General features: G+C 37.1%; 1 pseudogene; it reads right to left on the reverse strand.

Moving 5' to 3' along the window:
* The window catches only part of LOC102833365, a 48715-nt pseudogene that overhangs the window by 28611 nt on the left and 10625 nt on the right, over positions 1-9479 (reverse strand).

Genomic DNA, 9479 nt, shown 5'->3' on the forward strand with positions numbered 1-9479 from the left:
TGGCTCTTGTGGACTTGTTTTCATTTTCTTCAGCTTCAGTTTGAATTTGCATATCAGTAATTGATGGTCTGTTCCACAGTCTGTCCCTGGCCTTGCTTTCACTGTTCCATCTTCTCTTTCTACAGATGTAGTCAATTTGATTTCTATGTGTTCCATCTGGTGAGGTCCACGTGTATAGTCGTCTCTTATGCTGTCTAAAGAAGGTATTTGTCTTGCAGAAATCATTTGTCTTGCAGAAATCTATCATTTGTTCTCCAGCATCATTTCTATCACCAAGTCCAAATTTTTCAACTACTGGTTCTTCCACTTTGCTCCCGACTTTTGCATTCCAATCACCAGTAATGAGCAATACATCTTGATTGCATGTTTGATCAATTTCAGATTGAAGGAGTTGGTAGAATTCTTCTATTTCATCTTCACTGGCTTTAGTGGTTGGTGCATAAATTTGAATAATGGTATTAACTGGGCTCCCCTGTAGGTGCATGGATATTATCCTATCACTTACAGCATTGTACCCCATGACTGATCTGGATATGTTCTTTTTGACAATGAATGCAAACCATTCCTTTTCAACTTATCATTCCCTGCATAATAAACCATGTGGTTATCAGATTCAAAATGGCCAATACCAGTCCATTTCAGCTGATGTGTTCCATTTCATTTTTGACAGCTTCCTATTTTCCTAGATTCATACTTCGTACATTCCATGTTCCAATTTTCAATGGATGTTACAGCTATTTCTCTTCATTTTGAGTTGTGGCTCATCAGCAAATGAAGGTTCTGTGTGCTTTTCTCCCCCTAGCTTAACTCTATTCACGTCATCCTGGTCAACTCTACTTTGAGGAGGCATTTTTTTCCCCCAGTTGCATTCTGAGTGCCTTCCCAGCTTCCGGTCCTGTATCTAACAATGTTTCTCTGCTATTCATAGAGTTTTCAGTGACTAGTGATTCAGAAGTAGTTCATCACTCTTTCTTCCTAGTCTGTCTTTGTCTGGAAGCTCATATGAAACCTGTCTCCATGGGTGACGCAGCCAGTTATGCAGAATACAGGTGGCATAGCCCTCAGAATCACAGCAACTCAAGCCACCACAGCACGATAGACAGACAAGTGGTGGCCGTTTTATATATATATATACATACACATGTACATATACATATACGTACAGAGAAGTTTATTATCAAGGAAATGGCTTACAATTGCAGAGTTCCATGTCCCTAGTGGAAGAGAGACAGCCATTATATTGGAAGCAGGCCATATCCCCAAGAAAACATATTTTTAATTGTTTGACTGCTCATAACTACTAATCACAGACCTAATTACACCTGTATTACATTTCATCACTAAAGAATAATTACATCTAACTTCTAAACCATGGAATTTCTGGCCTAGTGAAGTTGACTCAGAGCTCTAACTATCATAGGTGTCATTGAGTCATTTCCAACTCATTGTTGCCCTCTGCACAAAAATCGCAACAATGCCCAGCTTCACAATTGTTAAGTTTGAGTACGTTGTGTCACTCCATCTGGTTGGGGGTCTTTTGCTTTTTTACTGACCCTCTACTTTTGCAAGAATGATGTCCTTCTCCAAAGATTGGTCCCTCCTGATACTATGTTCAAAGAACAATGGACAAAGTCTCACCATCCTCGCTTTTTAGGAGCATTCTACCTGCACTTCTTGAAAAACAGAGTTGTTTATTCTCCTGGCAGTCTATTGTGTTGTCAGTATAGTCTTTTTCAACACCATTATTTAAATTTACTGTTTCCTCTCTGGTCTTCCATATTCACCATTGAACTTTCAAATACTTATATTGTTAAAAGACATCTAGTTGGTTCCAACTCATAGCAGCCCCCATGCACAGTAGAACAAAATGCTGCTTGGTCCTACACCATCCTCACAATTGTTGTTACACTTGAGCCCTTTTCTACAGCCATTGTGCCAATTCATCTCATTGAGGGAGGTGATCATCCTCTTTTTTGCTGATCCTCCACTTTACCAGGCATGATGTTTTTCTCTAGAGATTGGTCCCTTGTGACAATTTGTCCAAAGTATGAGAGACAAAGTCTCATCACTCTGGTTTCTAAGGAGCATTCTGACTGTATTTCTTGGAACACACATATGTTTATGCTCTGGCACTCCATGGTAATTTAATATTCTTCTCTAACACTGTAACCCAAATGCATCAATTCTTCTAGAGTCTTCCTGATTCATTATCCAACTTTCACATGAATATGAGGCTACTGAAAATATCATGGCTTGGGTGAGGCATAACTTAGTCTTCAAACTGGCATCTTTGTTCTTGATAATTTTGAAGAAGTCATCAGGTGCTGCAGATTTCCCTAAGGCAATATGTCATTTGATTTTTTGACTGCTATTTGCATGAGTGTTGATCATGGATTCAAGCAAAATGCAGTCTTTGACAATTTCAATATAGTCTCTATTTATCATAATGTGATTTTTTAGCCAAATTATAAGGATTTTTGCTTTCTTAATATTGAGGTGCAACCCATACTGGAGGCTGTGGTCTTTGATTTTCATCATTCTTAAGTATTTTAATTCCTCTTCACTTTCAGCAGGCAAGGTTATATCATCTGCATATCACGGTTGTAAGTGAATCTTCCTCTAATACTAAAGCAACATTCTTCTTTATATAATCAAGCCATTTGGTTATTTGCTCAATATACAGGTTAAATAAATATAGTGAAAGAATACAACTCTGGCACACACGTTTCCTGATTTTAAACCATTCAGTGTCCCCTTGTTCTCTTCAAACAACTAACTGCCTCTTGATTTGTGTACAGGTTCCTTATTAGCACAAATAAATGTTATGGAATACCCATTCTTCACAATGCATAGTCAATAAAGCACAGGTAAATGTGCTTTATAGTGTTCTCTGTTTACAGCCAAGATCCATTTGGCATCAGCAGTGATAACCCTCATTCCACATCCTGATCTAAATCTGGCTTTAACCCTGTTGATGCACTGTTGCAGCCGTTTAAAAATTATCTTTAGCAAAATTTTACTTGAATTGATATTAATGATATGGTGTGATTATTTCTGCATTCTGTTGGGACACCTCTCTTTGGGATGGCCACAAATATGGATCTCTTCCAATAAATTGGTCAGGTAGCTGTCTTCCAATTTTCTTGGCATAGGTAAGTGAGTGCCTCTAGTGCTGCATGTGTTTCTTGAAAGATTTTAATTGGTATTCCATCAATTCCTGGAGATTTTTTTCCTTGCCAATGTCTAGGAAAAAGAAGAGATGTACTACTTCTGAATGTTTAGCCTCTTAAAACTTTATGAATAGCAGCAGAAAATGCATGAGGGATTGATATTACCATGGCTTGTGTCAAAGACACCTTAATCCTCAAATTGGCTTCTTTGCTCTTGAACAATTTACTGAAGTCTTTTGTAGCAGGGATATACCTGGCTTCATGTCCTCTTCTAACTTTCCTGCAGCTCCCTGTTCATGTATTGCTATAACCGTTTTTGAACTATCTTCAGCAAAATTTTTGTGTGTGATATTAATGACATTGTTCAATAATTTCTGCATTCTGTTGAATCACTCTTCTATGGAGTGCATAAATATGTATCTCTTCCAGTCTGTTAGCCAGGTAATTGTATTCAATTTGGTGGGGAGATAGACTAGTGTGTGCTTCCAGTGCTGCATAATTTTGTTGAAACACTTTCATTGGCATTTCATCAAATCCTGAAATGGGTATTTTGTTAATGTCTTCGGGGAAGATTGGACTTCTCCCTTTAGTAGTTTCTGTTCTTGATCATATTCTATTTCCTGAAACACTTGACGTCTACCAATTCTTTTTGGTACAGTGACTCTGTGTATTCCTTCCATGCTCTTTTGATGATTCCTACATCATTCAATATTTTACACGTTGTTGTTGTTTTTAGATGCTGTCTAATCAGTTCCAACTTAGCTTGCTGAAATCTTGCTTTCTGACAGCTAAGAGGACTTAAATACTTATTGATGAAAATCAAAGTGTTCAGTATGGATTACATCTTAATGTAAAGAAAACAAACATCCTCAACACTGGAACAATAAAATAACCCATATAAATGGAGAAAAGATTAAAGTTATCAAAGACTTCCTTTTGCTCGGATCAACCATAAACATTCATGGAAACAGCAGTCAATAAATAAAAATTGGGCAAATCTGCTGCACTAGACCTTTTTGAAGTTAAAGACCAAAGAAGTCAGTTTGAGGACTTAGGTGCACCTGACCCAAGCCATGGTATTTTCAATACCCTCATATGCATGCGATAGTTGGACTGTGAATAAGGAAGACTGTAGAAGAATTGATGCATTTGAGTTATGGTGTTGGAGGAGAATATTGAAAGTACCATGGTCTACCAAAAGAATAAACAGACCTGTGGTGGAAGAAGTAGAGCCAGAGTGATCTTTAGAAGTTAGGATGCCCAGACTTTGTCTCTCATACTTCGGCCATATTGTCAGGAATGAACAGTCCCTGGAGCAGTATATCATGTTTGGTAAAGTGGAGAAAAAGAGGAAGACCCCCAGTGAGATGGATGGCCTCAAACATAACAATGATTGTGAGTTTGGCCTAGGGCCAGGCAGTGTTTCGTTCTGTTGTGTATAAGGTCACTATGAGTCGGTACTGACTTGATGGCACCTAACAACAGCAACAATCAGTTCCAACTGATAGTGACCCAATCTATAACAGAACAAAACACTATGGTACTGTGCCATCCTCATATTTGTTGTCATGTTTCATCCTATTGTTGCTACCATTGTGTTAGTCCATCCCTTTAAGGGTCTTTCTGTTTTTTTGCTGACCCTCCACTTTACCTCCAGGGACTCATTGTTCCTGATGACATATCCAAGGAATGAGAAAGGAAGTCATTCTAGCTTAAAAGGGGCATTCTTCTTATATTTCTTCCAAGATAGATTTTTTGTTCTTCTGACAATCAATGATATTTTCAATATTCTTTACCAACCCCATATTTCAAATGCATTGATTCTTCCTTATTCATTGTTCAACTTTAACAGGTATATGAAGCAACCGAAAATATCATGCTAATAGAATCCCTCAATATGAGTCAAGGCTTGAATTTTTTCTTCAATTTATTTAGCTTGAAAAATGTTGAGCTTGTTCTTCCCATTTGGCTTTATAATTCCAGATCTTTACACATTTCATTTTAATACTTTACTTTGATTTCTAGAGCTTCTCTTTGAAAATTTCTGTTCAGCAATTCTACTTCATCATTTGTTCCATTCTCTTTAGCTATTCTACGTGCAGAAGCATAGGTAAGAGTCTTTTCTGACATCCATTTTCTTTATTTCATGTCTTTTAAAATAACTTTTGCTTTTCTCATTTATGATGTTCTTCACGTCATCACATAACTTGGTTTGCCTTTGATCATTAGTGTTCAATACATCAATTTGTTCTTAAGGTGGTTTCTAGATGCATGTGGGATATACTCAAGGTCATATTTTGACCTTTTGTGAAAGTGTTTGAATTTTCTTTGGCTTCAGTCTGAACTTACACATGATATTGGTGACCTGTTGCAGTCTGTGCCCCTGGTCTTTTTTGGCTGATGATAATGAGCTTGTCCATTGTTTCTTTCCATAACTGTAGTCAATTTGATTCCTGTGTATTTCATCAGGTGAGGTTCACGTGTGTAGTCTCCATTTACATCATTGTAGAAAGATATATGCGATGAAGAAATTGTTAGTCTTAAAAAATTCTATCATGCTTTCTCCAACATAATTTCTGTCATCAAGGTCATATTTTCCAACTACTGAGCCTTCCTTTTTGTTTCTAACTTTCACATTGCAATAACTAGTAATGATCAGTGCATTTGATGGCACATTTAATCAATTTCAGACTGAAGAAGTTGGTAGAATGCTTCCACATCTTCATCAATGGATTTAGTAATTGGTTCATAAGTTTGAAGAAATAGTTGCATTAACTAGTATTTCTTTTAGGTGTATACATATTATTATGCCACAGGCTACATTGTATTTCAATATGGTGGTGGTGTGCTGTTGAGTTGATTATGACTCAGAAGACTGAGGCTGTAAATCTTTACAGGAGCAGAAAATGTCATCTTTCTCCTAAAAAGCAGTGGCTGGTGAACTTGAATTGCTGACCTTGTGATTAGTAGTTCAATGTGTAATCCACAAAACCACCAGGGCACCTATTTCAAGATAGACCTTGAAATTTTCTTTTTGACAAAGAAGGTGATGACATTTCTTTAATTTGTCATTCCTGGCATTGTAAATCAATGATTGCCTGATTCAAAATAGCCAAGATCTGTTCATTTCAACTTACTGTTGCCTGGTGGTGGTGGTGGTTGTGGTGGTGATGTGCTATGAAGTCAGGTCCAACTCATAGCGACTCTGAATAGGGTTTCTGAAGCTGTAAATATTTACAGGAACAGAAAGCCTCATCTTTCTTCCATAGAAATGCCTAGGATATTGACATTTATGTGTTCCATTTCACTTTTGATTACTTCTAATTTTCATTAATACTGTATAAATTCCATGTTCTGGTTATTAATGGATGTTTGCAGTTGTTTACTGTCAGTTTGAGCAAAGTCCCATAAACAAATGAAGGTCTTGAAAGTTTTGCTCCATCTATGTCATTAAGTTAAACTCTATTTTGAGAAAGCAGTTTTTCTCCAGTCATATTTTGAGTGCCTTGCAAGCTGAAATGCTCATCCTCTGGCAATATATCAGACAATGTTTCACTGCTATTCATAAGATTTTAATCACTCAGAATTGGCCCACATATTCCTTGTTTCTAGTCTTTTCTTAGTCTGAAAGAATTGCTGATAACTGTACACTATGAATGACCCTGATAGTATTTTAAACATTAGTATCATATCTTCTAGCATTACAGCAATACATAAGCCAATACTGTAAGACGAACTGACACATGAATGGTGGTGGTATTAGCACAGATATTTTTCATAGTAGCAATAACTTCTGTTTACTCTTCCATGGTTGTAATATCAATTATTCTTACCATTGTTTGTGGCAAGTTCAGCTTTGATATTGTATCTCTCACTATGATATCTCTTTACCATATGCCAAGGAACCAATGTGAGGGTATGTTTAAAATTCGTGTATGTTTATTTCAGTTGTGCATTAAAAGACATATTGCATTCATGGCCTAGTATTTTACTGAACCCATTGTGGATTATATGAAGAAAAATGGGGACTCAGGATTGGAGGAAGATTCATTAACAATTTAAAATATGCAAATGATACAACCCTGTTTGCTGAAAGTGAAGAGGACTTAAAATACTTACTGATGAAGATCAAAGACCACAGCCTTTGGTACGGATTGCATCTCAATGTAAAGATAACAAAAATCCTCATTACTGGACCAATGAACAACATTCTTAACAATGGAGAAAAGATTGAAGTTGTCAAGAACTTCATTCTTCCTGGTAAACCATCAACACTTATGGAAGCAGCAGTCAAGAAATCAAACAATGTATTACATTAGGCAAAACTACTGCACAAGATCTTTTAAAAGTGTTGTAGTGCAAAGATGTCAGCTTGAGGACTAAGGTGCACCTGATCCAAGCCATTGCATTTTCAATAACCTCATATATATGTAACAGCTGGACAGTGAATAAAGAAGGCCATAGAAGAATTGATGCGTTTAATTTATGGTGTTGGAGGAGAATCCTGCTCATGATATCTTCTTGCTACTCATGATATCTTCATGATATCATCCTGCTCATTATATCTTCTTGTTTCTCCTTAGCTTCCTCGTATTTGTCAGCTAAGCGCTCAGCCATTTCTCGTAGACTTTTTCTTTCCTCATGATAGTAATTGAGATCTGAAAGTATCATGTGCTGCCAAAAGAACAAACAGATTTGTGTTGAAAGAAGTGCAGCCAGAGTGGTCCTTGAAGGCCAAGATGGCCAAGCTTTGTCTCTCATCCTTTGGCGAGTATGTTAGGAGGGACCAGTCACTGGAGAAGGATATCATGTTTGGTAAGGTGGAGGGTAAAGAAAAAGAGGAAGATTCATAATGAGATGGACTGGCAATGTGACAGCATCAATGGGCTCAAGAGTGGCAACAATTGTGAGGTTGGCACAGGATTAGGCAGTGTTTCTGTTGTGCATAGGGCATTATGAGTTGGTACCAACTCAATGCACCTAAAAACAACAACAACCTTGTGATCCAGATCTGGGACTTGACTCCATTTATTCCATGTATTCTTTCACTCCACAACATGATAAAATGCTTTGTGCCCATAAGCATCTATTATAACTTATTCATTGTAACTAACTGTGGTCATTCTCCCTCACTCCTGTATTTGGTCAAATCCTGAGTATTGGACTAAAATCTGTCTGAGATGGACTGGAATCAACATTTTGTACAATGTCCTTTCTCATCATGTGTACACTTGCCATGGTGTTGCATGTTGCTTCCATCTGAGTATATCAGCTCAATCAACAATTTTCAGTTTTGAAAACTGACTCCAGTCTAGAATCTGAGCACGGGACTGTAACACTTATTAGAGCAACTTCCTTTATTTATCCTATATTCTTTTAGTTTTACAGGTTCAGCAGTACTAATGTTGGCTGCCCATACATCTTGTCATTAGACATGGCATGGGTATAGTCAAAGCTGGAACAAGGCTCTACTAGGTTTTAAGGAGTACAGTAAAAGAACCTAGGTCTGCTATTAATGTGGGTCAAGAAAATGGGGCCAACATCCAAAATGTAAGGAGTTGGGCTGTCATGCCCAAGGAGTTGGGTCAGGAGAAATGTGACACCTGAGGCTGGGTGGTCACCAGTCAGTTGGTCCAGCAGAATGGGACTATCCAAAGTCATCCAGGACCAAAAGAACATCATCCAGAATCCAGAGAATGTAGCCAAACACCCAGACTCTAGAAAACAGAGAAATTGCACAGACAGTTCCTAGAGACCAGAGGATTTTCAAATATTGAGAGCTAATGATATTTTATGTGCAGGACTTTTGACTTACTTGATGCCCATGAGCTCTTCTTTCTTTTTTCTATTCCCTCTGTTTTTGTTTTTTTGTGTGTGTGGGGTGGGGGTGGGGGTGGGGTGGGGAGGGTGGTGGAGTGGGTGAATAGAAATGCAAAAGGAATGAAATGAAGGAGTCTGAGTTACTTTTAACATTATAAAAGCTGAATGAAAATTTATCTTTGAAAATGATTTCTAGTTTGTTTTGATTTTGCCTGAATTATACGAATTCTGTGTGATAACACTGATTAATTCATGCTGATTAGGAGCTCTGTTTATTAAACATATTTATATTTGATCAATAAAAATCAGGAAAATGAATAATTCTATATTAAGTACAGTGTTTTGGCAAACTTTTTCAAAACTTTTGATTTATGTTAAAAAAATAATAGAAAGGATGCTTGATGGTAAAAATGTTGTTAAAAAAATGGATATACCTTAGCCACATTTTAGAAACTGAGAATCTAAATCTAAATGGTTTAATTTCTTAGG

Source organism: Chrysochloris asiatica, unplaced genomic scaffold (genome assembly GCF_000296735.1).
Source record: "Chrysochloris asiatica unplaced genomic scaffold, ChrAsi1.0 scaffold00285, whole genome shotgun sequence".
Lineage (NCBI taxonomy): Eukaryota > Metazoa > Chordata > Mammalia > Afrosoricida > Chrysochloridae > Chrysochloris > Chrysochloris asiatica.